Source organism: Mercenaria mercenaria, chromosome 16, assembly GCF_021730395.1.
Source record: "Mercenaria mercenaria strain notata chromosome 16, MADL_Memer_1, whole genome shotgun sequence".
Classification (NCBI taxonomy): domain Eukaryota; kingdom Metazoa; phylum Mollusca; class Bivalvia; order Venerida; family Veneridae; genus Mercenaria; species Mercenaria mercenaria.
Genome location: NC_069376.1, coordinates 59,423,253 through 59,439,560, shown reverse-complemented (window position 1 = coordinate 59,439,560; position 16,308 = coordinate 59,423,253). Strand labels below are relative to the sequence as shown.

Here is a 16,308-nt window from a genome sequence, read left to right as displayed (position 1 = left end):
TCTGTTGATCCTTTCCACGAAAAGATTCAATCAAATCGACTCTGCAACTGTTTTGCTACAGTTACAGAATAAAACAAAAAAGTCATATCTGAGCAGCAAAACGATGGGTAACATTAATGAACCAAAACGAAATGTTGATGAATAACTTTACTTCGAAACAACCAAGAAACGTCCATAAAGTTTGTATTGTAAAAGTACTAAATAGATAATTACAGTAGGCAGATAAACTCAATGCATACACAGATAAAACATTTTAGAAATATTATATGTCGTCAACCCTAAGCGGCTTTGGTTTTACGTTAATTAATAACTTTTATCTCTTTGGGCTAATATTCTTTATACACTGCTGTACACAAAACTCTTTTCCTTACAGAAGTTACTTTTTCGATGATTTTTTCCAATAACTGGTTTTCTCTTCTCTAGCTTTGACAACTAGTCTTTCGCCCCTAGGTTTATCACTTCTCAGAAAGTATCTGAACGCTGCAATTAATAGGCGATAACTGACTGACAATCTGGATTTGATTACTCATTTAATTGAATAAACTAATTCTCTATGTTTGTTTATCTCTGGACTTCGTTCTGATACATCATTTTCGTAAAGGTAAGTTGGTTTATTATTTATAACAAACAATCTCATCTAATATTTTGATAGACAAATAACTGATTTTACTACTGATGTACCTTATAACAAGCTAATTATACAGGTATTACGATATATAACATTAATATTCGTTGCTGAAATATACATACAATGAAATAGCCCTACCTACAATGAAATTCTTTCGATGTTAATATAAAACTGACAATTATATAAACTATATAATTATATTTGTGGCTACAAATATAATAATTACAATCTACTTTGCACTCATATAAATGTTGATATCATGATCATTGAATTGAATCCAAGTATGAATTCTTAATCTTTTGTAAAGTGACCTTTACATTACTTTTCTACAAACTTCAAAAAAGTAAGAAATACAACAACCACAGCAACAAACAACCTAACTAGCATATCATTTTTTTAATGTGTTGTTCATTTCTGTAAAAATCTAAAATGATTTCTAAATCATTAATTTCCTCAGACTTGATATGTTAACTGTTGTCCATCAAATCTGTAACAGAGTTCGTCATGAATTGTGGCTCAGGGTAGAAGACTTGAGGTCTCCAGGAGGGAAGGATTAGATTTTGAAGATATCTTTCATAGTATCCATTTTATGGCCATCATTTATTTTTGCTTTCCGTTGTTGGAATTTCCAAACTTTACGCGGAAATTCTACTTTAAATTTATAATAACTAGGATTTCATGAAGCGTTAGTAGCATATATCACCAAATGAAGTCCAAATGCAGTTATGCAAGAAATGAAAAGGCCGTAACAGTAACATTTTAAATTTGTCTTTCTTTATGGCAGTAATGCAGTATTCGCAAAACTAAAATTACATGGTTTTTGCTGTAGGTTTCGTTTTGGTGAGGCTGCGATTTTGGTACGTGGCATTCCCAGTTTGATATTTGTCTTTGTTTTTTTAACATTACTGAATATATCTGTGTAACTGCGCACCCTTTTCCTTGTGTCTTTTAATTGCTGAAACACTAATGAAATCTAACATCTATTACCTGATCAGTATTTAATCAATCGAAATTCCGGGAAATGCTCAACAGATCATTGTCAGACATAAGTTTAGCCTGAGTGGAATTTTCCCAGCGTTATATATAATTCATACAAAAAATTGTAAAATCAATATCTTACTATCTTATTATGAACAACTTGTCTCCTTCAATGAATGTGCATAAATTTTCACTCTGTAATTTACAAAAGTAATTGGAATAAAGCAGTGTTATTGTTTATTCATTCATACAAGCGCTGAGAAATAAAGCTATAATTATTATGCCGTCGTTTATATGACTGAAAAATTGTTGAAAAAGACGTAAAACTCGAACACACACACACACACACATGAACATTATGAACGTAGTCGGTTTATAAGGCTGAAGGTAATAAAACATAGTTTAATATGAATGTGTTTAGTTTGATATAATACACTTTCCCATTTTGATTGATACGGGCATTGTTGCTTTCAACATGTGTAAACAAACATAAAATGAACAAAAGATATTCGCATGCTTACACCTGATGTCAAGTATAAAGGATGCCATCTTACTGGTTTAAAGAAGGTCGGCGGTTTTCCCGGGTGACTACTACTGAAATAATGCAGTAATGCATGAAAGAGCACCTGGTGTTTTCCAGCACCTTCAAAAACTCGCCTTGCGACCTGTACTTGTGCCCGTTTGACAACACTATCAAGTAAAAATCGTTGTTGTCAGTGTACATTTACACAATCAATATATATGTTCATTTTCAGTTTTTCCAATAACCTTCTTCTCTAGTTTTATCTTTTTCTCCCTGCTTTTTTTAATCCTTTCTTTGTAGGTTTTGTACGCCGTTATTAGCATGCAGCATCTACTAACATAAACATGGTTATTTCTCTTTGTTTGTTCGGTTTCGTTTGTTTTGAACGTAATATTTTGTAGTTGTTTTTTTTTATTGTTTACCGCATTCAATATCATTTCATTATATAACGTACTAAATGTTCAGCGTACTGCAACTACTTGTTAAAAGAGAGTAATAATATAAATAGTAAACACTATTTTTTTTCGCAATATTATGACTGTAATAAACACACAATGAAATATTTTACCTATCTTATCTGCAGCGAGTCGATATAATGTTAATTTAATGTAACATTTTGACTGGGAAAAGAAAAAGCACATTATTATGTAAAAGTATAAAAAAAAAAAAACAGTGTTTCATTTTAAAAAGTTTTATTTTATTTACTCGCGATTAAAGCTAATCATATCATGATATAGTTTTGGCGAAACCAAAACATTTAATTACGCAATATTTGATATAACGGATGGTTTTGTTCTGATTTCACTATAACACGACAAACGCTGTATGAAGTAGTCGTATTTTTGTTCACGAAGTCGATTTGAGCGGAAATCAAGATTTAAACCTGAATATTACCGGCAAATGTTCACCACACCTTTTTATTATGCCCCCGAAGGGAGGCATATAGTTTTTGAACCGTCTGTCCGTCTGTCAGTCTGTCGGTCTGTCAGTCTGTCCGCAATTTTCGTGTCCGGTCCATATCTTTGTCATCGATGGATGGATTTTCAAATAACTTGGCATGAATGTGTACCACAGTAAGACGACGTGTCGCGCGCAAGACCCAGGTCCGTAGCTCAAAGGTCAAGGTCACACTTAGACGTTAAAGGTCAGTTTTCATGATAGTGCATTCGTGTCCGGTCCATATCTTTGTCAACCATGGATGGATTTTCAAATAACTTGGCATGAATGTGTACCACAGTAAGACGACGTGTCGCGCGCAAGACCCAGGTCCGTAGCACAAAGGTCAAGGTCACACTTAGACGTTAAAGGTCAGTTTTCATGATAGTGCATTCGTGTCCGGTCCATATCTTTGTCATCCATGGATGGATTTTCAAATAACTTGGCATGAATGTGTACCACAGTAAGACAACGTGTCATGCGCAAGACACAGGTCCGTAGCTCAAAGGTCAAGGTCGTACTTAGACGTTAAAGGTCATATTTCATGATAGTGCATTGGTGGGCATGTCCGGTCCATATCTTTGTCATTCATGCATGGATTTTAAAATTATTGGACATGAATGTGTACCACAGTGAGACGACGTGTCGCGCGCAAGACACAGGTCCGTAGGTCAAAGGTCCTAAACTCTAACATCGGCCATAACTATTCATTCAAAGTGCCGTCGGGGGCATGTGTCATCCTATGGAGACAGCTCTTGTTTTTTCTCTTGTTCTTTTAACCTTTAGCCTGCTGGCGGCAAGTGATTCAATCTTTGCGATCAGTGTAGACCAAGATCAGCCTGCAATCAGTGCAACAAATGGTATTGCCCAAATTGAATGATGGACCAGTCCATTATAGAAATTTAGCAGGTTAAAGATTAAATTTCAGTTATAATAAGAACTTGAAATATTACTCATCTTAAATGTTTTAATACAGTATAACATAAAGATGGAATGTAAAATATTCCCTATATCAAAATATATTCATTTGTTCTGACCATAATGTAAGACATAACTTGATAACACAAAACTCGCAGAATTGTGTACACTAACATGAGGATATTGATTTTGATGTGTTTATTCTACGCAATGTTAGAACAAAGGACTCATCCAGAAAAAAAGTTATTTACAAAATTTAATAAACAAATTCTGACATTGCAGTTGAAAATTGTTGATACACAATTAACAAATCTTTGCTTTAATATGAAGTACACGAGTTATTCAAGCTGAACAGCATTTAGGGAGAAACACGATTGTGAACTCAGACAAACAAAATTTTAAAACACATATATTAATGCTATTATGAGATATGCTTTACTTTTGTAGCCTGCGAAATAATCTGAAGGTGTCATTGCCAGTTTTAAGTGTAATGCATCTTTTTCAGTAAACGACAGAAAACTTGTAGAATAATAACAGTGTTTCTTTAGATTAAGTTATATTAAGCGATTCAGTTTAATTCTTACAAATGACCTAAAATCTCAAATCGGCTCCGCTTGTTTACATATGTTCCGTATCAAGGAACGCGCATATTACCAAGTGAAACACATGTAAAGCATTTTGTGAAGCAACTGGTCTTTGTTCAAACTTAAGTTTGAAGTGAAAGAGACGCTTCCTGTAGAGACGTTTAACTATTTTTCAGATAAAAAGTAATAAACGGAAACGAATGCTAAACGAATGTTAAAATGTTGAACATTCCCATGTTTTCGATTGCGATGCATGGGCATTTATAAAACAGATATCGTATAGAAATACATGTATGTCAGTCAGTTGATAAAGGACAGTTTTACAAAAAATAAACAAATTGTTTTTACATCATACTTACTTTTACAAATATGAACTAATTGCATGAAGAAACAAGAAAGTAACACGTTTCTCGACATTCTTGAGTTCAAATGATCATATAATATTGATATTAAATTCAGTTTTTCTTCTCATTTACAAAGTTAAAAAACCTTAAATAAACCTTTAGATTACAGTTCGAAATATCAGAGACATTTTGACTAGCTCAAGTATTTTTGAAACAAAAGATTAACATTAAAGACAGTTAGTTTGAAATGAGTGATGTTATATGTTTCCCTGGTGTTTGCTCGGTATCCACATTAAACGCGATTGTTCAATAGAAAGACAAACATTGGAGACGACATATAGAGGTCCTCGAAATACAATTACAATGGTATCAGTGTCCAGATCTAACCAATCACTGCAGATTTATCAAGATTTCTGTGAATTAAGATTGGTTTGGTGGTTGGGTTTTAAGTCACAGCGACACAGTTATCTTATATGGAAACTTTTCAGTTCTGAATATACTCGTTCCGTTTGGTAATAAGTTCCTGTATGTCTTTTATTTCCACAGAATTTGGTCAGAAGTTTATATCTGACTTGAAATAAACACTTCAGCAAAATCCCCATAGGAATACTGACTTTGTAATTTACTATGATATATTGCAAAACATCGTATGTCAGTAAGATTGTGTGAACTAGTAAGCATTTTTACACATATTTACCACAGTGGACAATAATGTTTACATCAATTACATAATGGAATAAGGCTGTTATAGAGCAGACAAATAGAGCAGATAAGGTCTCTAAATGTTTTTTTTTTAATTAACGTCGCACCGACACATGATAGGTCATAAATGTGTGCTAAAGATAACTTGCCATGATTATTTAAAAAAGAAGCATGTTTTAATTAATCAGGTGAAAGGTATCGCGAGCAGTGTATACAATTATTCTGTTAAATACTAGAACAACTCTATTTCTCGCACTAACAAGTTATGTAGATCGACATGAAGTCACTGTTTGCATGTTTCTTTTTAAAATTGAATTAACAGTGCAATGAATGTATATTACAGAATGCATCTCCATAGTGATCAATAGTCTAGTTTTACTTCAATGGCGATTATGCAGTAGAAAACAAAATCTTCAATAATATGGGTTATATGAAGCTGATGTGTAAAGGTGTTATGCATTGAAAATATTTATAAATATTGTACTGCTAAAACACATATTGTTTGGGAATATTACTTTTATTGAAAAGGTATAAATTTTCCACTTAAGATTGTATAATTATTTTGTATCTTACCGCTATTTTGTATATTATGTCGTTTCTAAGATTTTGTCAATACTTTAACAAAGTTTAAAAAATATTATAGAGTAAACAAAACAAAATGGAAATACAAGATGTGATGAAATATTTGTATATCCACCGTCACTCCTGCTTGGGGTTTATAAATATTTCTGTCAGTAGTTATTTAAAGAAGATGAAAGATACAGAGAATATTTTTTTCGCATTTTGGCAATAATTTTTTATCGTACTGAAAATTAAAAAAAAAACGTCATCCATGAAGTGGTTATATAGGCAACCAAAAAGTAACATTTTAAAAATCTTCTGCTCAGGAACCGCTCGACAGATATTTAAATGTGTTCATAGAAATGTTCCTTGGACGACCCTCTACTAAATATCGTCAAATCCTCCCATCATTTTTAAACCTTGACCACCAGGGGGTGTAGAACTTGTCTTTCCTATACGGTCAAATGGAATTTTTTTAAAATGTTCTCGTCTTAAACCGCTGGCATTGTTTCAAAATAATTTCGAAGTACTTATTTTAAAGTGATTTTCAACCAAATTCATTCAGGCCATTGTGTTTTGTTGAAAATATGACTGCCGGGAGCTAGAGCTAGTTAGCTCCATATAGCTACATAGACAACTATAAATCTCCTCTGGATAATTTGATAGTAATGACATTGTGCGGCCGTCTACAAAACTCATTCTTGTCATCTAAGCCGTATATGACAGTCTGGAGGCGGTCATACACGTAAAATTCGTTCGGGAAAGATTTCGGATACATTCGAAGACACCTTGTCAGAAACGGATCACTAAATATGAACGTTTGAGGTTCCCCTAGGCCAAATGGAAAACATATCTCTCCCGCAACTGCTGGCCTGAATTCAAATAATATTTTCATACAAATCCGCTCTCTATTTCTTTCAAGCTCCCACCAACACTATCACCCACCCCTTTCCCTAATATAAAACATTGTTTTTTAATTTTAGTTTCTTGGTTTTCTAGATATTGTTTCTAATTAACGAATCATCATCCCCCTGCCAGCATTATTACCACATCAGCTGAAACTCCCACCCACTCCTCCCCCAAAACCACCAACAAACAACAACACCTGACCACATTGCTTTCCAGATTACTTTCAACACTTCTTCTAGATGTTGTCTCTTAGTATCCAATTTCACCATTTCTCCCTCTAGACACACACAAATATTACCTGCCCGTATTTAATGAGTAAGAACCTGGAGGAAAATACCTAATAATTTCATAGATATTTTCTTTTTGTGATTCTCTGCCTGATCTGTTTATAAATTTTGCACACTTGAGTGGCTGCGTTTGTTTAATACATGTATGCATTATAAATGAGGTAATAGTTTACTTTTACAACTCTATCTCGTATCGATTCCTGTTTATATAAAACACAAAATTAACTGATTGCTCAGTGTGGGTGCGATCATTTTAGTGTAGGCCTTAATATAGTTTTAACTTTCTCATTTCCATTCGATATTTTTCAGGATATTTCAGTAAACTGAACGAAAAGGCAATTCTTACAACTGCCTGTTATAGTTTATTTCCAACCTGTCAAGATATATAAAAGGGGGGTAACTTTAAAAATTCGAATTTCTCTTGAAAGTCGAATCATTGTACTTGTGACTGCTAAAGATTGTCAAAGAAGGATAAGAAAACTACGCACGGAATTTGCCGAGTGTCATTACTGGACAACCATGTTCATTACAACAAGTTCATTACGTTACTTGGTCAAACTACAATATTTGAGAATGTTATTAGGTTCTAATAAAACATGTAAATATCATATTTTACACAAAACGCAATTGTATGTAATGTAGTTTTGTTAAAGTCGAAAAATATATAACGCTGCAGACATAATACGTTTGTGTTGAAATAATTTCTAATTAGAAAAAAAAAAATAACATAACATTCTAAGCACAAATAGTATATGACCCACTGACTCATGCCTTTATGGCAGCGAAAGTCGAGGGGATCGGGGTAAGGGATGGGGAATCGGGGTCGGCTGCTGTGGAAATATAGATGAAATATTGAATTAGTAAACCAAAACATAAATAATAGAATCTGCGTGGCAACCCCATTGTCCATTTCTATGAATACAGGGTTTCATTGGCAGATATTTAAAAAAAATATCGCCGTCATAGTCAGTACTTTCACCGTAGTCAGTCTTTTAATAACAGTGACATACATCTGTTATTTTGCGTATAAAGGACCAATTCTATTCCCGTCTGTGGTGTGCTCATCCAAAACACTGTTATATAAAAATGCATTGAAAATAAGCTTTAAACGTTCTGTTTACAAAACACTCGAACATAGGACGTAAATACGGACAGCGGAAAACGTAAGGATTGAAAAATAATTTTGATATTGTTTCCCTTACATAAATTGTCTTTCAACATGTAAACTGTACACCTTTTTCTGTAATTATATCTCCTTTCGTTTTAAAGTATGCGCCTTGACTGTGAAATGTAACATCTCTCTCGGATATTCTTTTTCAAAGCTTTTGGCAACTAATTTGCCAGGTCGTATAGTTTACTGTTCACTTAAGTTTCTCTTTCAACCCTTTTTTTTTCAAACCACTAGTTCAAGAAGTTACAAGTATTGACGATTTTTAATCAGAACAGAGGATAAATAAGAATAATAAAACGTTTCATATCTTTTCATTACTGTTGATTGTATTGAAATCATTTTATGTACATTTGTTAAATCACCAGCAAGTGTTACATTATGTTGAATACTATGCAATGTCTTCGGAGAAATAGTGTACTTTTCAAGGGTGCAAAGAAACATCATAGAACAATGAAAATCATTGATAAACGGTGTTTATTATAATAAACGTAATCAGGTGTATAAACGAATTGATAGCCTTAACAAAAAGGTTTCACTGAACTTTTTTCCCAATTATATCTCTTTGTCATCGGTTTTATGGATATATTCCAAACAACACAGTGCTATTCCGTTAAATGAAACTGTCTATATTATGGCCTTTGCCTATTCAGGATCTGACGGAAAGTCTAGAGCAGAGCTTAATAAAATGTTATAATTGTGTATTTTGATTTTCGTATTCAACTGCGAACGATTGTGCCTGTACATTTCACCTCAGAAAACCAAAACAACAGGCAAACGCAGTGGATACTAGATACACACAACGAAGTGCACAAACGCCTTTCACCTGATGACAAGTCAATCTCATGAGAGATTGCTTTTGTGCAAGTTAAAAATGATTAGCTCTGTCTGCATGCCACCCTACAAAAGCAAATTATCAAACAACATATTCTTTGTAATTATTTATTACTACTTTACATGCAAACCATATTCCTAACAGAAATTTCCTTTTCGAAGATTTTTTCCAATAGCTCTTTTCTCCAGCTTTTACAGCTACTCTCTCCCCTTGGTTAATCGCTTCTCAGTCGGCAACTAGCAGGCAATATCATATTGACAATCGTTTGGATTTGACACTTCATTTAGACAAATATACTTATTTCTATCTGTTTGTTCGTTTTAGGACTTCGTTTTAGTGAACACATTGTTTTGTTGAGGTAAGAAGGTTTATATGCATTGCAAACTTATATTATATTATATTTTTATATCCTAACAGTGAAATTTTACTTCACCAGTTTCTGATAAAAATCTAATGGTACATGTATTACGATAAAAACAAACTGTATTGTTTACAAAATATATGGCTGCGATAATCACATAATAACATACATTTATACGCAGTTTAACGCATTTGGTATTATTAAATACAAAAGTTGGTCGCCCAACACGACAAAAATGAAAATGTTCCAGGCTCGGTTTTATTTTCTGTTGTAGTTATCGTTAATTCCTTATTATAAATCCAGAGTAGATATTAGGGTCCACAGGGCTGTTAACTTAAATCGTTACAAAACATTATTTTGATTCAATTGATATAATGTATAGACAAAATTTTATAACTTGTTTTTTTTTAAAGAAAATATATATATAGACAAAATTTAATGGTTGATCATAATTGATTAAAATAAAAAAGCAACAAGACTAAACAATTTTGAAAATAGTACATTTTTTTCTCGTTTTTCCTTAAGCTTTATATAAAAAAAAAACTACCGCTGCAAATTTATCAGGATCAAAGTTCTAGCCTAAACCAGGACAGTGTTAAATTGAAAAATAATTGGACACACAGTCTTGTCTCTTTAAATGGCTGCTGTAGATAATTGTATCTTGAGAATTATTTATTTGTGTTAATTATGATTTTCAGTTATTTATGACAGTATAATGATGGCTTCTGAAAAGACGGAAGTTGTAAACCATAGCCTTATTCACCTGACCTGAGTCCCTGTATTTTGTTTTATTTCCAAGGCTTAAGACAATGCTTTCTGGTTAGAAATACAAGAAGTCCAGAAGGTCTCTTAGCAGCGCCATTTATCAGTGTCTAAACAGATACCAAAAGAAGACTATTTATCTGCTTTTTGCGACTGGGTTAAAAGGTTACAAAAATGTGTTTCGGTAAAGGAGGAATACTTTGAAGGTTTGTAATAAAAATAATTTTCATAAAACTTAGCACTTAAGAATCTGAACCCAGTGACGGAACATTTTGCAGGACCCTCGTATTAAGTGTTTAGTGTATTTTCGTGCAAAAAATAGGCCACTAAAAGTTGACATTGGCTAAACGATTGTATCTCGTTGTAAATAAAGAACATTTTAAAAGAGGAAAGTTTTTTAGTGTTTTTTTTTTATAGAAAAACTCGTTTTAGGCGAATCATTTTTGTTCTTTCGTGAATGTCTAGATGACTTTAAATAACCTTGGAAGCAGGGATCTAAATTTTATGCTGGCTGGTTTAGTGGAGTTTGTTATGTCGCTTGCATCCGCGCGGCTGTGTCTTCGCGCGGCTGTGTCGTCCTTGCGCTCGCGTAAACGCTCCGTAACGAAATTATCAAAGGTGTATCGTTTTGTCGCACACACCAACGCGACAAAACAAAACAATATTGCGACATGACAAAACATATAACGCAATAGAACGACGAAACATTTTACTGACTTCTTGCGCGCTTGCCTTCGATGAAAAATTCGTGTTGGTGCGTTGGCGCGCTTGACAAGACGAAGGAGACTATTTCGTTGTTTGGCGTTGGAGTGCCCATCATTAACAATGGTTTCAATTTGACCGGTTTTGACACACGCACAACAATTATTGAGTTACAGAGCCGAATGCATGCCAATGCACCAAAAACGAAAACTTTGTCAATGGTGAGCATGCCAACGTGTAAAAACTGTCTCGTTCTATCGCCCTCTATGTTTCCAAAGCGACAAAACATTAAAAAAGATCATTATTATGCGTTGGCCCGCGTGCCAGGACGACACAACGAAATGTTCTACAAACGCTTCGCGCAAGCAAACGCAACTTAACGAAAAGTAACTTATTTAATAGCAAATGCATCATTTGCTATATACAAGTTTGTGAGAGGACTTGATTTAAATTGTGAAAATGTCTCGCTTGTTAATATTATAGTCCTTTTCCTGATGATCAGGGGATTATGTCAGTTGTTAAGAAAATACAGAGTCAAATGTAGTTCAAGTTTTCATTAGAAATAAATTGCACTACCGAGACTAATGCTAAAGAGTACATATCGTTATAATATATTGTTGTTCTGGTTTTATTTTAATTTTTCATACATCAAAAGAAAAAAAAAGAAAAAAAAAAGAACTTGGAACAGAATTAAAGCACAGTATGATCTCTAATCAGTTTAAGCTGTTTCTGAGACGCAAAATGGATAGATAAACTTCTGTTTATACGTCGTCTTTGCCCTGATGAAGTCACGTAAGGTATTTCCCTGGTGTAATGTTCTCTAACCTAACCACGAAACAAATGTTGATTAAGAAAACAAACCTCAAACACAACAGACACAGGCACTGGAAATACAACAATTGTATCCTCGTAAAAATCTTCACAATTACTGTGGTATTATTAAGATTCTGCATGGTTAGATTTGTTTATCATATCATCACGGTAAGGTAATATGAAAGTTATTCTTCTTCACAGAGGAGGTCATTTCTTTATTTCTTTATTTTATTGACATAGAATATTTTCTATTACTAGACATTTAAAAATAACAATAAGAATGACAGTACTAAATGTTTGCTAAAACACATACAAATTATTGACGTTATTCATCATTTCATAAAAAGGAAAATATTTATACAGAACGGAAACTAAGTCAATAATTATTCGATAGATTGATGGCTTTTTAATTCTAAATTATCTCCCTTCGCTTGTGATTATTATGATAAGTCTGTACTTTTACAGTAATTGCGCTGATGAAAATGTATATTACTAACCACAATTAAAGTAAATTAAGAAAGACTGGTTAGTTTAATGATCTATCGTTTCGCTCATTGCTCTTAACAATTTTGAAAAGGATATTATATAATGAAACAAACTCGATCACTAGCCTATTTCCGACTTTACCTTTGTCATTCGGCAGGTAATACATTAGGAGTGGAAGGGTAACATTGTGAACTTGAAACAAAGCAGTTATTGCCACTGATGAAAGTCAATTATATTTCAACTCGGTTTGTTAACTTGCATAATGATGTCGACCTTCGTGTTCAGAAAAAAGTTCCTGTCTTATTCAAAAGACAAACAGATAGGACAACTTTGTAGAAATTTGAATGTATTTTATTGTTTTAACCTTACAAATATGCCTAAATAAATTCAGTTTTTGTTCGCATATTTCATAAATGATACCAGTCAGTAGAATAAAGAATGAAAAGCAGATTAAGAAACTGGTAAACAGAATTAATCTAGCACATGACTCGCTTGTTATAACACACGCTCTATAAGATGCAATAGTACCGGTCAATGTTAAAGACATATTTTGTCGGAGGATATCAGTGTTATGTGATATTTGATTAAAGAAATGCTATTTGTCAAACACTGTCATTGATTTCCCAGTACGCCTCCTCTGTGTATCACGGATCCATTTTATGGACTGGCATTTTTGAATGTTATGAGTGTTATGAGGCACTTTAAAGATTGAAACTTTTTTTTTTTGTTTTTCTTGAGATAGAATATGACGAGCAGCATTGTTAAATCACAGTACTTGCAAGTACATTCAATTCAACAATAGTGATGTTTTTCAGCAATTCAATACAAAATAAATAATTTTTACAAAGAAAATTCTGTCCAGTTAACTCGAAAGAACTTATAGCCAATGAAATTTAACATACATGTACCAATATTATCGTCGGATCATATTGACTAATGTTTGATTTCAAAGAAGATTTTAATAAGAAATTACTTTTGTAATCATTCACATGCGCCAACATGATATGGATCACTTAAGTACATTTGTCCTGTTTGTAATATATGGTTATAGATGTTTTAATACTACGATTCCTGTCCATTTCTGCGGTTGTAAATTACGAAATAAATTCATTATTCGATGACGACGTGCATTGAATATTGTAATGGTTAATTGTAACTGACGCGGTAATAGAAAATCTGCATCAGACAGTTTGTTGTTATTGGCAATTCCGACATTAAAATTTCTTAAAACATGCAAAATTTACAAAATCACCCTGTTATTTTAAATATTTTTTTCAGTTCAGTCAATTTTGTAGTTAATGGTCATGGCATTTTAAAAATTGTTTTTAAAGCAGCTCTTTTTAGAGAAGTTAATTCACCCAGAAAAAGCTGATGAGGAGACGAGTGTCTTTACCGAGTCAATTTATACAAAATAAAATTCAGATGTTTGCATTTTAAGAAAGTGGTAAACTGCAAGTACACAATTTTTCAAACTCAGTTTTTAATAAATGCACGACGAGTTTCCATGCATATATTCAAGGTAATATCGTTTTAGATCATTGGTTCGCTTATTCCACAACAAAGGGTTTTAAGTATTGCTGTTGAATGCTACGTATGATTTCGCGTATCATATCAGCTCGAGTATTTCAAATATTTCGTTATCAAGTGAAATACCAAAGCCATATTTGAAGAACTTTAGAACGTTTTTAGGGATTTTATAACTTTTTAGCATGTCTTGGAATCTTAAAATTGGTAATATATTATTGTAAAAATGTAGTGTTATTCTAGTCAGTCATTATTAAACATATTTTCCAAATCCTATTACGCTATATTTACATGTACTTTTTCAATACAAAACATTATTATCGAAGAAGAGATTTTCGGCATGATTTTAAAGTATATACTGTGTTCCTAGACGTTGTGGTGTATTAGTAAGAACTGAAACATAGGTGCAACAGTTGCTACAATGTATGTATATACGTTGGAATATACGGATTATGACGAGACAATTGTTGAAAAAGACGTTAACCCCCCCCCCCCCCCCCACACACACACACACATATTTTATTGCAATGATGTTATGATTAGAAATATCTTTTAAACGTGTCTAGATTAGACAAAAATGATACCGTCATTTTATACTTTAAAGTTTAGAGTTTTGAACCATTATCTAACAACCATAAGATGGTCCTTATGATCGTTACAAAACAATGAAGATACAGTACGTCCTTGCTTGATTAGTGTAAGATTATCTTCCTGCCAGCACTGACACTTCGACTGGTATTGTAAAAATCTAATTTATTTGACAAGTAACTGCCTAGGACAACCTTTAGAGGGACACATGACATACTTTCCAGCTTTGAATTGGTTTATGCGCAAATCTGTCAAGCGGTTGTGTTGTCGCCCACAAGTATTACTATCTGGCCAATATTGGTCGATGTCAACAGTTTTTTAATCATTAATGACCTGTTTGACCAGGAATAGGACCATGTACAACAGTGATAAGGTAAACATTCTGTATCATACATGTTGTAAACATTGAACGGACATAAGCTGACCCCCAAACGACACTTGTTGGATTGTTCAGCTAGTTACTGTCCTTTTGTCCACTGCGTGTCCAGGTTAAGACTTTGGTAAGTTAGCTAATACTTTATATTTATTAGAATACACATTATAAGGTAAAATTCATTTGATACATTTTTGATACGAATTTCAAGAAAAAAATCATAGCGATAATTATTACTTGAATTGATTTGTTTGAACGAAATAAGTATGTTGACATTAATTGTTACAGTGAATTATTTTTCTTATGATTTGCTCGAAAAAATCACACTGACCTGGAACATATAAAACTTTTTGTTTCTGTTCCACTAACAAATTGTCACCGACCAATTCTAAAACTACTGTTTCTGATATTTTTGGGACAGTTACTAGTACGTGATTAGTTATTCGTTACTTGTAGAGTGTTTTAATACATACTAATACTAACATACTAATACTAATTTGTGAAACTACCTTAACTTTAAGTAATTTGCATGTTATTTTAAGTTCTACCGACATTAAAATAAAAAAAATATCAGCAGAGATTACATGCTGGGAGATTCCTCTTTTTACAACAACGAAATTATAACAAATTAAATATTTGAAGTTGGCATTTACTTCCATTTTATCTTCTTAGTTTTCTTACAGTAACGTTTCTCTAAATATAATAATGCAGTGAGTTGCTTGTAAATGATGCCATCGTTATGCAATCACAGCGTAACACGAATGAGAAACCTAAAATGTTAAAAGTTTCTACTATATTAAGTAATTGATGTCATTTCTTTTACCACTTCTTAGATGCTGGTTCCAACGGCTGCATATTATGTAAATATAAATGAAATGCATGCGAATTCATACGTCGCTCTATTGCACTGTTGTGAACCAGTTTCCAGCTATCATCTTAGTATTTGAGCCGTGCCATGGGAAAACCAACATAGTGGGTATGCGACCAGCATGGATCCAGACCAGCCTGCGCATCCGCGCAGTCTGGTCAGGATCCATGCTGTCCGCTAATAGTTTCTTCAATTCCAATAGGTTTTAAAAGCGAACAGCATGGAGCCTGACCAGAATGCGCGGATGCGCAGGCTGGTCTGGATCCATGCTGGTCGCATACCCACTATGTTGGTTTTCTCATGGCACGGCTCATATGGGAAATGACTGCTGGCATTGCGAATGTTTTAAGTGTATGCATAAAAAGCGCAATAAATACGCTATAAAACATTGTATAACATTTTTTAATTATAGGCAGCAATTATGCAATTGGTCTGTTTACTGCAAGTGATACGCACTT

The 16,308-nt window shown here is 33.2% G+C and overlaps 1 protein-coding gene across 2 annotated transcripts in view; it reads left to right on the top strand.

The window, feature by feature from the left end:
• Positions 1 to 472: 472 nt before the first annotated feature.
• The window catches only part of LOC123541142 (C-C chemokine receptor type 3-like), a 39,543-nt gene continuing 23,707 nt past the window's right edge, over positions 473 to 16,308 (top strand). The window contains exon 1 of one of the 2 annotated variants that reach the window (XM_045326546.2): positions 473 to 601. The gene's annotated coding sequence lies outside the window, so the exon portion shown is untranslated. Of the gene's footprint in view, positions 602 to 9,612; positions 9,732 to 16,308 lie in introns of those variants that run through there. The other variant, XM_045326547.2, reaches the window with a different exon arrangement.